We start from the raw sequence: 12,113 nt of genomic DNA on the forward strand, positions 1-12,113 counted from the left end.
CTGAGGCTGGCACAAGTAAATGGGACGGTGCGGGTTCACGGGATAAGCAGGACGACCATCCGAAGATGATAAAAAGCGAGACCTGCATAGCGAAAACAAGGCGATTAGGCGTGGTACCACAAGCGCTGTTCCCGTGTCCACTGAACAGATGTTCCACGGTAACACAGAAGGTATTCAGAATCCCCAAATGTGGCTTGACACGTGCCGTACTTTTATGCGCATACGCCTGTCATCACCGAATCGTACGCATCGCCGTTAGCTTTAAGGTATTTAATTGAGCGCTTTACCCAAGTTTCGCTTCCCATGGATTCCAACAGGTGCGTTTGAATCCGCATATTTTTTTATTGCGTTCGTGCTTGCCAACGAACATCAAATATTGGGATCACTCCCCCCCCCCCCCGCCCCCCGATTGCTGCCACAGAAGATAGCAAGTCCTTGAAGACTGCCATCACGAACCACTTTTCTAATTAGATGAGCCTGATTTTTGTGTTTATTGCTCTGACACCGATCAGGCAACCCAACCCCTTTGTAACGCTTACTGAATCCATAAGGGTATTCCAATAAAAAACAATAAATAAATAAATCCGTTAGCCTTACGTGTCGTTTCAGTGCCAACGCTTCTCGTCCGGCATATGGACACCTCAATCGCATGAGGATCTAAGAAATTCTGTGGGCTAGCCACATAATTTGCAATTTAGGTGAGTTGAGAGAGAGATTATATTTAATGGCAATCAACTAGAGCTAAAGTGCCACCGTCACGACAGTTCCCACTCAATCGGAAGCCACGGTTGCCGCCATGTTTAGCAGCGGTACAAAAATCGTACGTGTACGTGATCTGTTCGAAAAGTTCATGCAGTGAGTCAGGAAAACAGCGGAACACGGTGTAGTGGTGCCACGCGCTCTCTCCACTTGAAAGGACCCGGTTGACCTCTAATACAAGCCGGACTGCTGTATGACAAGAGAGAGAGAGAAATAAACTTTATTGTTAGACCAGGCTTCTTGAGCCCAAAGGTGGGTGGCCGCCTCAGTCCAGGTAGCCATGGCTCGCTGCCGCCGCCCGAGCCCTGTTCACCAACCGTAGCTGGTTGTCAGGGTCTTGCGTCACCAGCAGAGCCACCCACTGGTCTTCCGATTCTTCCTCTATATCGGCTTCTTCCTGCATGCTATCGCCTGGTGGTGATGATGACGGTGGTACTTCGCGGTTATTTCTGCACTTCAGCACCATGTGGCGCAAGGTGTTGGGCGTGTCCGGCGGGCAGAACTTGCAGTCTCGCCCGTAGGTGCCCGGATACATGGCGTGCAGCAGTGTTCCATGCGGATAGGTTTCAGCGTGGAGTCTTCTCCAGGTTACCGCTTCCTCCCTACTCATCGTCTTATGCGAGGGCGGGTAGCGACGCCTCTGCTTCCTGTAGTGAGCCAGGATATCCGGGTACTTCTTGGATATCCGTTCATCATCCTCGTCGCAGTCGTTGGTCTGTGTTCTCTGCGTGTCGGAGATGGCTCGGTGTGCATGATCTCGAGCCGCGGAGTGCGCCGCCTGGTTCGCCGCGAGAGACTCGTGTCCCGGCGTCCAGAGGATTTGTGCTGTTTCTATCTCGGTGTTGGTCAAGACCTGAAGTGCTGCCTTTCCGATCCTTCCATTCACATATCTCCTGCATGATTCTTGCGAGTCCGTCACCACGGTAACCATGGTCTTGTTGCACGTTGCGATGGCCAGGGCTATACCCAGCTCCTCCGCTGTGCTCGCGTCCTTGGCACGTATGGATGTGGCTGTAAGTTGTTCGCCCTTCTCGTCGACCACGCTAATTGCAAATCGGTCGTTTGTTCTGTACGCAGCTGCGTCCGTGTATCTCACATTTTCTTCTTTGCTACTGGTGCATTCCAGTATGTGCTTGAGCGCTTGTATTCTCGCCTGTCTCCTTCCTTGTCGTACTCGGGATGCATGTTTATGGGAATGGTACTGTGTATCTTGTCTCTAATCTCTTGGGAATACGCTTAGGTAGGTGCCTCTCATCCTCGACTTGGTAGCCCAGATCTTGGAGCAGGGCTCATCCCGTTTTTGTTAGCTTTAGTCTCTCCAGTTGGTTGACGTTGTGTGCTTCCACAAGCTCTTCCCACTGTTGTGAACTCCCATTTTGAGTAGTTTCACTGTGGATGTAGAAGGGGACAGGCCCAACGCAATTTTGTAGGATTTTCTGATGAGGGCGTTTACTTTGTCTCGTTGACTGTTCTTCATGTCAACGTATGGGGTCCCGTAGGTGACGATGCTCGTAAGCAGCGCTTGTATTATTCTCGTGCAGTCTTCCTCCTTGAGTCCGTGCCTTTTGCTCGTCACTCTTTTGATAAGGTGGGTTATTTGTTGCATTGGTCTCTGAATTTTTTCCAACTCTGCTCCCCCGGCACCGTCCTTTTGAATCAGGAGTCCGAGGATGCGGAGCCTCGTTACCTGCGGAATCATGATGCCTCCCACCTTTACTTCCGCATCTGGTACATGCTGCGGTTGTCGGCCTCTTGTGCGCTTTCTTAGCATCCAGAGCTCTTACTTTTCTGGTGCGCACGTCAGTCCACATGCATCCAGGTACCTCTCCGTTGTGTCAACCGCTCCTTGCAGAGCGTCTTGCTGTTTACCTGTCGACCCTCCCGTAGTCCAGATTGTGAGGTCGTCAGCATATATTGCGTGACCAATCCCTTCTATTTGCTTCAGTTGTTTGGGTAGCGAGCTCATCGCTATAGTCGGATACAACTTTAGAAAAAAAAGGGCGTTTACTCCTCCGAGGTGGATGCACATGAGCATCCACCAATGGGCGCGCACTCTGGACCGACGTCATACGCCGGATGGCCGGTGACTTCGCCGCTTCGGTCATCTGGGCGGGGCCTCCCCTTTTTTCTAAAGTTGTATCCGACTATAGATTGAATAGCATCGGCGAAATGACGGAGCCTGGCACAATTTTATGCGTACACTTTCTTTGCAACCCATTTTATTCTTTCTCGAAATTGAGATAAATGAACAGACGGCACAAAGGACCAATGTCACATTTCATGTGAAAGTGGCATGAATGGCGCGGAAATTCGTAAAATGTTGCAAAAGGACCTACGGAAAGAATGCTTTAAATTAAAGTGCTCTGTTCAAGTTAATCCAGCCTCTTCGTGAAGGCCGTGAAGACACCAATGACAATGCAAGATCAGGACGCCCCTCCTCCTCACGCGAAAATGAAACCATCAATCGATCATGTGCGTTCTCTTGTGTTTAGTGACCGCCGATAGACTAGTAGAATGCTATCAGAAGCGCTTGTTTTGGGAAAGTCGTCGGTTCACCGGATTTTTACTGATAGGTTTGCGCCAAAATGTGCGTAAACTGCTTACTCGTGCGCGAAAGTTGTGACGAAAAGAATGTTGTACTGACTGGAAAACTTCAGGCGACAGCGATGAATTCTTGCAAAGGCTCATCGCCGGCGACGACGTTTGCATTTACGGATATGATATCGAGCTGAAGTCGCTGGGAAAGGAGTTCAAAGAGAAAGTTGAGTAAAGCCCCCCCCCCCCTCAAAAAAAAGAAACAAAAGAAAACATAAAATGAAAACGCTAGAATCAGTCATCTTGAAAATCAAAGTCATGTTGAAAATCTATGTATGCACTATATCCATCATTCCCACGCTGGCTGAACCGCCGCTATGCTTCCGGGGAAACTGGAGCTACAATTCTCTCAGTAATTATTGTAGAAAGTTCTAAGGGTCTACATTGATCCCTCAACCACTCGGGAGACTTCCTCGTGTGGCTTTTACGTGCCCTCAACAAGAGTGATGCTTTCTTATCGGCTGCTGCGGAGGACATCCTCAACGACAACAGAGCTTCAGAGCATCAAAGAAGCTGTCCTCTATATACTGCACCGAGCGCCTGTCGAATGGGCGATATTCACTGACTCTAAAGGAGCACTACAAACATTGTGCAGTCTGTTAAAAAAATAACGATAATCAGCCTGTTTCTTTCGACATTGCGTACTTACATCACTTGGCCATTGCATCAGGCCATTGTATCACATCTCAGTGGATACCGGTTCATTATGGTATTCTGGCCAACGAAAAAGCAAATGAAGCGGCAAGCAAAGGTTTTCAACACCAAAACTATAAGGGGGTTTATTTCACTGGATCTGATGCTTCCCAACTAGCTGAAAGATTTGCTTCTGAAGAAAAGGATCGGCTCTGGAGCTTGCCGACCCAACATTACCTTTTCCTTTACTCTCTCGACCCAAATCTCAGATCCAACTCCCATCTAGCATTCCTCGCCATTTGGAAACTCTATATCATCGTCTTCACGTGAACACCGCCTATGGAAACGGCTTACGGTACCGCTTCAGTCAAGTGACAAGTCCACACTGCAACAACTCTTTACTTCCTTTTTACCCCGTATGCTTTCATCCTCGTTCATACTAAGTATGTTTAACTCGAAGAATATAAAATTAAATGTCTTATGGTGGTCTTGGGAAACCACGGGCAATGCAGGAGATGGAAATTCAAGACAATGGGCAAAACGAAAACAATATGAAAGGAGGAGCCAACGTTTTGACAAGTAGACTTGTATTTTTCAAGGCGAAATATGCTCTCCTCGGCACACTATATATAGGTAAGGTTCTTTAAAACGGGAGAGAGGCTAAGGCGGGTCGGCGAGGCGACGACTGAGGATGTGTTAGCGTCGGGAAAGCGGAATTGAAAAGAAGGATGTGCTATTCAACGTCGGAGGAGGAAAGTGTGGTAGAGCCGTGTGTCAGCCGGTTGATGTGTCACTGTAGGTTCCTCCTTTCGTGGAAGGGGCCTGGATGACGGGGGTTGGGGGGTGTTACCTCCTCCCATGAGGTCAGCGAAGTTTCGTCTCTCTGAAAGAGAGAATAAAAGTAGCGGCAGAAAACAGCGTTTGTGGAAAAAAAAGAAAGAAAAAGACAATTAAATAAGCGAAAGTAAGGAACGAATGAAAAAAAAAGGGGAGAGGAGGTGGAGAGGCTCGTGTTTTGCTTGCGGTAACTTCCCAAAACCCAATAACATTTAGAAGAACTAAGCAACTCAATGAAAAATAACTAAGTGTTGTTGCCGATAGTTTGAAATTTAGCATAGTGAATAGGTTCTAAAGCTCCCTTTGAAACATCTATGCCTATTGGTTGCAATGTCTTAAGTAATGGATGAGGTACGGTTCTCTGTATTTTCGGTCTCGCGCAGAACGAAAATTTGATGTGGTTTAAGTTTATCAAAGTTATGAACTGGTTGGTTGAAATGCTCGGCGACAGCTTGGGGTACGTTTTTAGCTGTGTCCGCGCGATGTCCGTTTAACCTGACGGTTATTGGTTGTCCCGTTTCACCGATATAATGTTTCTTTCAGAGTGAACATTCAAGCATATAAATTACATAGGAACTAGTGCAATAAAGCTAGCTTTCACTTAGTGTGTATAGCTATTTGCGGTGCTTTTAATTTTAAGCTCACTTTGAAGGCACTTGCAGGTATTGCACCCGGTAGGATAACATGCTTTAATTACGGGGGAATGTTGTTAGCTGACCTTTACACGCACTAACATATCTTTAATGTTTGTGTAGTTGCGATAGGTGACCCTTGGTACCTCCGGGAACAATTTTCTCGGACGCTTGTTACTTGATAATAATAATAGTGGATGGTATGTTCGTAGGATATTTATGCTTGGGAGGGCATTAGAATATTTTGTTATGAAGGCTGGCGGTCACTCACTTCTGGTGTAGGTTCTTTCTTAGCTAATTGCGACTTCCTCTCTAATCTTGACGCGACGTCATAAGCCCGGTCGAGAGGAATTTGTGCATAAGTGCCTTTTGCTAGCATTAATTTAAGGTCATTTAGATGGTGAATATAATCGCTGTCTTCGCTACACATTCTACTTATTCGTTTCGCTTGAACTAAAATTCCTCGCTTGCAGTGTCGCACGTGATGACTGGTCAAGAAGGCTGCAGGAGTTGGCTTGTTGGTGAAACATACTTTAATTTTGAGCAATAGCGCAAGGACAGCAGAGGGGACAAAAGAGAGAACAGAGCACTCAGCGCTCTCTTCTCTCTTCTGTTCCCTCTGTTGTCCTTGCGCTGTTATTCAAACTTTAACGATGACAGGTGTAGTCTAAATATTGCTAGCTATCCGTATCCTTCCGGTAAAGTGCCGTTCTCAGTTTACAATTTTCTATGTAAACCATCGTGTCAGGGAAGTTGATTTAACTAGGAGAGTGGTGAACAGTGAATTTAATACCCCGGCGAAAGCGGTTTAAATGGCTAATTGGATCGGTTAAAGCGTTTGTGCCGCGTTCCCATATTATGAATATATCATCGATGTAACTCCGGTAGGTGTGGGGCATTAAAGAATATCGCTCAATCTGGTTTGCTTCAAGCTGTCCTATGAAAATGTTGTCATACGTGGGAGCGAATGGAGTTCCCATGCTTTTTCTAAAAGTTTGTAGGCAGTGAATAGAATCGAATTCAATATAGTTGAGCGTGAAAACTAACTCAAATAGTGACAGGTAAACTTCAGGAGCGTTCGCTTGAATAATGATTGCGAGGGAATTCGACACAGTTTCAGTTTTCTCACTCATGGGTATGTTAGTGTAAACAACAGCAAGATCTAAAGTTACTAGAATAGCGCGGTCGGAGAGGATTTGGTTGGCGTTAATGGAGTCGATAATTCGAAGTAAGTGAGGAATATCTTGAACAAAAGATGGAAGGGTAGTCGGTATGTTTGACAGATGATGATTTAGGAATTTAGACAGTGACTCCGTAGATGTGTTGTTATTAGACACTTTGGCCTGCCTGGGATTTCTGCTGTAAATATTTCTTCAGCGGGAACCTTATGTATTTTATAGAAAGAAGGTAAAAGCGGCCGGCCTTTTTGTTATTGGTCATGAAGCGATATTCAGACTTGGAGATTACTTCGTTGGACAGGGAGCTCCATTACTCTATTCTGCACGAGGTTGCTGTAGTCCCAAGTTGTGTTAGAGTCGAGTTTTCTGCAACGGATGCAGTTGCTCAGTTGTTTTTTGAAGGCCTCATTTTTGTACTTTTCGGTAGGCCAGATTACGATACTGCCGCTTTTGTCTGCTGGTTTTATTACAATACCATTTCTTTTCGCGAGTTCTTTAAGGGTTTGGTGCTGCGCGGGGGACAATTTTTTGCGTTTGCAGCAATGTCACATTGACTCTAGAACTTCCTTTGAGATCAGCTTCATGTGTATATAAATCGAGGTCTCTGGGCACTGTTCGGCTTCCGGTGTCGACGTGCTAGGTATTCTAAGAAAGCCTCTATCCTGTTTTCCTGCGTCTGGTCTATAGAAAAAGAATTCCTTAATACCCATGAGTCTTGAAAACTGTTATACCTTTGCGTAGATCGTACTCATTTACGGCGTTGTTCGGGGGACAAAACATTAAATCACGTTTGAGATCAATTTCATTGGGATTTAAACTCCGTGGTATGTCTACTAAGTTGCTGCAGTGCTCTAGAGGCTCGATCGTAGCCCTATCGATGAAGATCTGAGCTGTAGGGGTCATAGTAGCTTTCTTGGGTGGATCTGCCGCTCCAATACCTTTGTGCTGGCATTTATCTAGTAAGCTTTCGTCCCCAGTTTTGATGAATCGTTTAAGTTCCCTTTTTTCAAGTTCAGATAAATTGAGACGTATAAGCACGCGGAGTTATGTATTTCTAAGTATCAAAAACTCAGTCACAAGTACATTAAAATATCTTCATGACAAATTGTGCATTCCAGTCTAGCAGTATAAAATAGCAGACATCTGTTTAAGGATTTTGTCGACGAAAGGGACTGAAATACTAATACAATATAGTATAGCATATAGAGAAATGACAGGCTACAGGTTTTAAAAAAAAGAATTTGTAAACTGGACTTCAGTAGGCGAGTAATAACGCACCTCATTACATATGCATTATAATGTCCAGAGAACAACTAATGTGCATGCGGCGTGATCACCTGATGTAAAGTGTAATGCACCTTACTGAAAAATAGAACTTTCAAGCAGATTTAAGCACAATAAAATTAAAGGCCACCACAGGAAATGTAGCTCTTCACTCCCTTAGAATAATTCACATTCTTTGCTAACGCTGTGCAGCACGCACGTGAAGAATATGCCGAGCCCTAAAACTGGGTGACACCTAAATTCTTCGCAACAGCCAAGAATAACACGAGGCCTCTAACCACGCTTCATAAGAGCAGCATAGCAGCAACAGCGCGCCCATGGAAGAACACCATGAAGGTCATTGCTGGTTTTATTCAATATTCAAGATTGCCGTGTGCGCGCGGTCTCCCATCCTCCACTTTCTTTTCTAATCTGCAACACATTTCCGCCCGCGACGAAAGTGGCGAGATGGGGAGCGGGAGACTCGACAAGTTGGCGTCTTGGAAGTCGCATGAATTGGCTCATCGAGAAGGCGAACACATTGCGCCACGAATGGCCCAGGAATCCATTAAGCATAATCTGTGTAAGGAACCGCCCGATTAAGATCCCAGCCAAGGCGTTGACCAAGTAGGTGCCTAGCTAAATATATTTTCCCATGTTGCGGTGGAGAAGGACCTGCGTGTCCGCGTCAAGCACACACTGTACTAAGATCAGGAACTTGTTCTACAGCAGTTCTGTGTCGATGCTGTACCATAGTCCCTTGTCTAGGCGCTCAAATACTCGGTCGCGAAGAAGGCGTCCATAGGTAGGGCGAGCCGGGGGCAAGTGCAGCATTGGCTACAGGGGCACTATAACGTAAAACTATTCCAAACTTTTCTATTCCAATTCTGCAATAAGCCATCCGCGATTGGTGAAAAACTTTTTTGGACCACCCCCACTTCACCTGTCTGTCACACGACGTCACGAAAACCGCGATATCTCCACATCTGATATGACGTGTACACACTGATTATGCATGACTTGACCGAACAAAAGAAAAATAGTTATTTCTTATTCGACGCCTTTTCGCCATTAGCATTCGGCCATTGGTCAAAAGTTTTCGGGCTGCAACCACTTCACTTGCCTCTCACGCGACGTCTCAAAACCGCAAAAGCTTACCGCGTCAAAGTGACGTGTACGTGATAAAAATGTATTAATATGCCGAACAAAGCTGAATTTTCTTCTGAATAGCCGCAGGCTGCCTCGTTCCGCAAGGAATAAAAGCTGACTACCGCCGATCGCTCCGGCACTGGCTACTCGCCCCTGCCGGAGAGCACGGGCTTATTTGCATCTAATAAAACTTTTTGCGTGGCCGTGTAACGTTTTCGAGAACTTTCGGCCCGTTTACGACCTCGTTCTGCCAATTCTTGTTTCCTGAGGATCCGTTTTAGCGTCATTCTTAAGCTTCCGTTGCATGCCACCGCGATTGTCGACGAGACACCGCAAGCTAAGTAAGAGAAAGCGGACCATTCGCAGACGCTGCCACCACCCTCTTCATCCGGTTATCGATATTCAGTGCAGGGGCTCGGCCCCATCGAATCTCTCTCCATTTAAGCATGCTCTTAGCCTCTTGTGAGCCAATTAGATAAGACAAGCCGCTCAGTGCAGGCAATGTTATTCGTTTTTCAAGCAAACAAAAGTGACCTCCTATGAACGAGGGGAGCATTTGATTGGTTTGTTCAGACAACCCTGTGGGTGACTGCCCGATGCTTGCGTCGGCGGCTACGCAAATTTGACGTCAGGAGATTGGAATAAAAATATATTGGAATAGTTGAACGTTATACGACCCCAGGCGCGCCATCCTCGGATCTTCGATCGCGCCTGTTTCGCTTGTCCCTTGGTGAGATTGTGCACACTATGACTCGCTATTGTACGCATCGGAGCGCTCTATTACATTTCCTGGGTTGAGTGTCATCAGTGACTCACGGTTTAGGACATTGTGCTCCATCTACCTGATGGCTGGAAAAGTGAGGTCGCCTCTCACCAGCTCGACGGAGGCAACGACGTACGATGCGCACAAGTGTGCTTGTAGCGTACGCGCTAGCTCGCGTTCGTGGTAGACGGCCACGGTGTCTAACGGGTCATAACTTTCCCTCCGCATCGCCTCCAACCGCACATAAGTGTTCATGAATACGCGTGAAAGAAATGTACCGAAGCCTTCAATGAGGACCCACGAATGTAGTTCATGTGTTGGTGTCTAAAGTGAAGTCTTGATGTGCGTAAATACTTTCTTTTCCAGCGGGTCATCCAATGTCTGTGCAGATTCAATCTAATTGTTTTGCAAAAAAGACGGCGCAGAAGTTCTTCATTCTTTACAGGTCTGCGTTGTAATCAAGTTGTAGAAGCAGTCGAAACGTCTTCCTCGGTGTCGTAGCGTTGTCTTAGTCAGAGGCGCTTCACCTTTCTGTTGCATGATTACCTTGACCTTTGCCTGTCTGCTTTTGTATGGCCGCTTCTTTCTTCTGCTCTTTCGATAATTCGAAAGTGGTTTCCTGCAAGCAGTGACTGTGATGCGTCGCGTTGCTTTAGTTCCAATAATCGTTGTTTTATTTGCCATGAAATCTGGCCTTTCTTTGGATTTACGTGTTGTGAATCCAGTTACATGGCAGCACAATCCTGTCCAGTGCTGACGTCTTCGTGTGTCCCCATTCTTGCGTCTGGTACGTTTAGCTGGTTCAATCCAGTTGTCGTCAAGCGCTAACAAACTTTCATGTGATAGTGAGCGATCAAAATGAGTCCTACTAATGCAAATAAGGGGTAAGGTGTGCAGACACGGACACATGAGAAGAGAAGTGCACGGACGCCGACTATCGACTGAAGGAAGCACTGAGACGAAAAAAGAAAGAAGACACAAAACTAATCTGCGCATGCTCTGGAAATGTAGCACCATGTGTCAATCGGCTAGACGTGCCGGTCTACGTGAGAGGTAACTGTTAAGGCATTTGATCTCTTCCTTATGTGAGATAATGGAAGGTTGACTCACGCGCGCATTTCCGCCATTATTTATATGCCATGCCTCGAGCATAACACACGTATCTTCATTCCTATGCCTGTAAAATATTGCGCATTCATCTAACTTAGGCGTGCAGTTACAATTTTGGTAGTCTTGGTAATACAAGGAAACATTAGACGGCAATCCATCGGTTGACGACCTTTCATGTTTCATTAGCCTCTGCTTGATACACCTCCCCATTTGCATTACGCAGAAATGGCCACAGCTAAAGGGAACTTTATATACCACACCCATACGAGAGTCAGTAAAATTGTTATTCTTGATGTGCTTCACTGGACAAATATCTGTTCTTTTTTGCCTTTCACATGCTCCTTTCTACTCTGCGTGGTAGCGCATATCTTACCTAGCTTATTGGGAGCAGTGAAAACGACATTAACACCATGTATACTTCCAACTTTTTTAAGCCTGTGCGATACTGAATGAATGTAAGGAATAGCCTTGCTACTACTGCTTTCTGTAATCACGTCCGTCCCCCTCGAAATCGACTTCTTTAGGCGTTCAGCCACAATGGCCACTGCTACTCTAGGATACCCTGCTTCTAATAGGCGCCGGACCTGTGCATTAACACTGGCGTTCATTTTGTACATGCACAATCTGGTGAGAGAAGGCTTAAGGTACGGCATGGCAATTCCGTTTTTTATCAATTTGGAATGCTTGGATTGAAAGTTTAACAATGACTCCGAAGATCTAAGGGAGTACTACCCCAACACACGTGATTTTCTTCGAAGACCAACGAAATGTCTAAAAACTGTATTACGCACCTTTGAGGAAATTCATTGGCAAACTTTAATCCTCCTACATTAAGTTTAAATTGCTCACTTACTGAGGTAGCAGCGGAATCAAATTCGTCCCTATCGCAGAAATCAGGTAATGATCAACCCAGGTAGCACAAAAGAGATACGTAACGTTTTCGTAGCGTTTATCCAAGACGATAAAAACGGGTTAAAGAAGACACGAATGAGAGAACTTAGGCGGGAAAACGTCGTATATCTCTGCTAATGTCCGGCTTAATTACTTTCTTGAGACGATCTAGAACAGGTCTGCAAGACGTATTCGAAAAGCTGGTCTAGAAATAGGATTGGGAAAGACACAAGTAATCCCTTTGGCAAAACTATTCGTAACCAATTTCTAAACGTTTTTAGGACGTTATCAAAAAGCTGGTCT

This window comes from Dermacentor albipictus, chromosome 1 (genome assembly GCF_038994185.2).
Source record: "Dermacentor albipictus isolate Rhodes 1998 colony chromosome 1, USDA_Dalb.pri_finalv2, whole genome shotgun sequence".
Lineage (NCBI taxonomy): Eukaryota > Metazoa > Arthropoda > Arachnida > Ixodida > Ixodidae > Dermacentor > Dermacentor albipictus.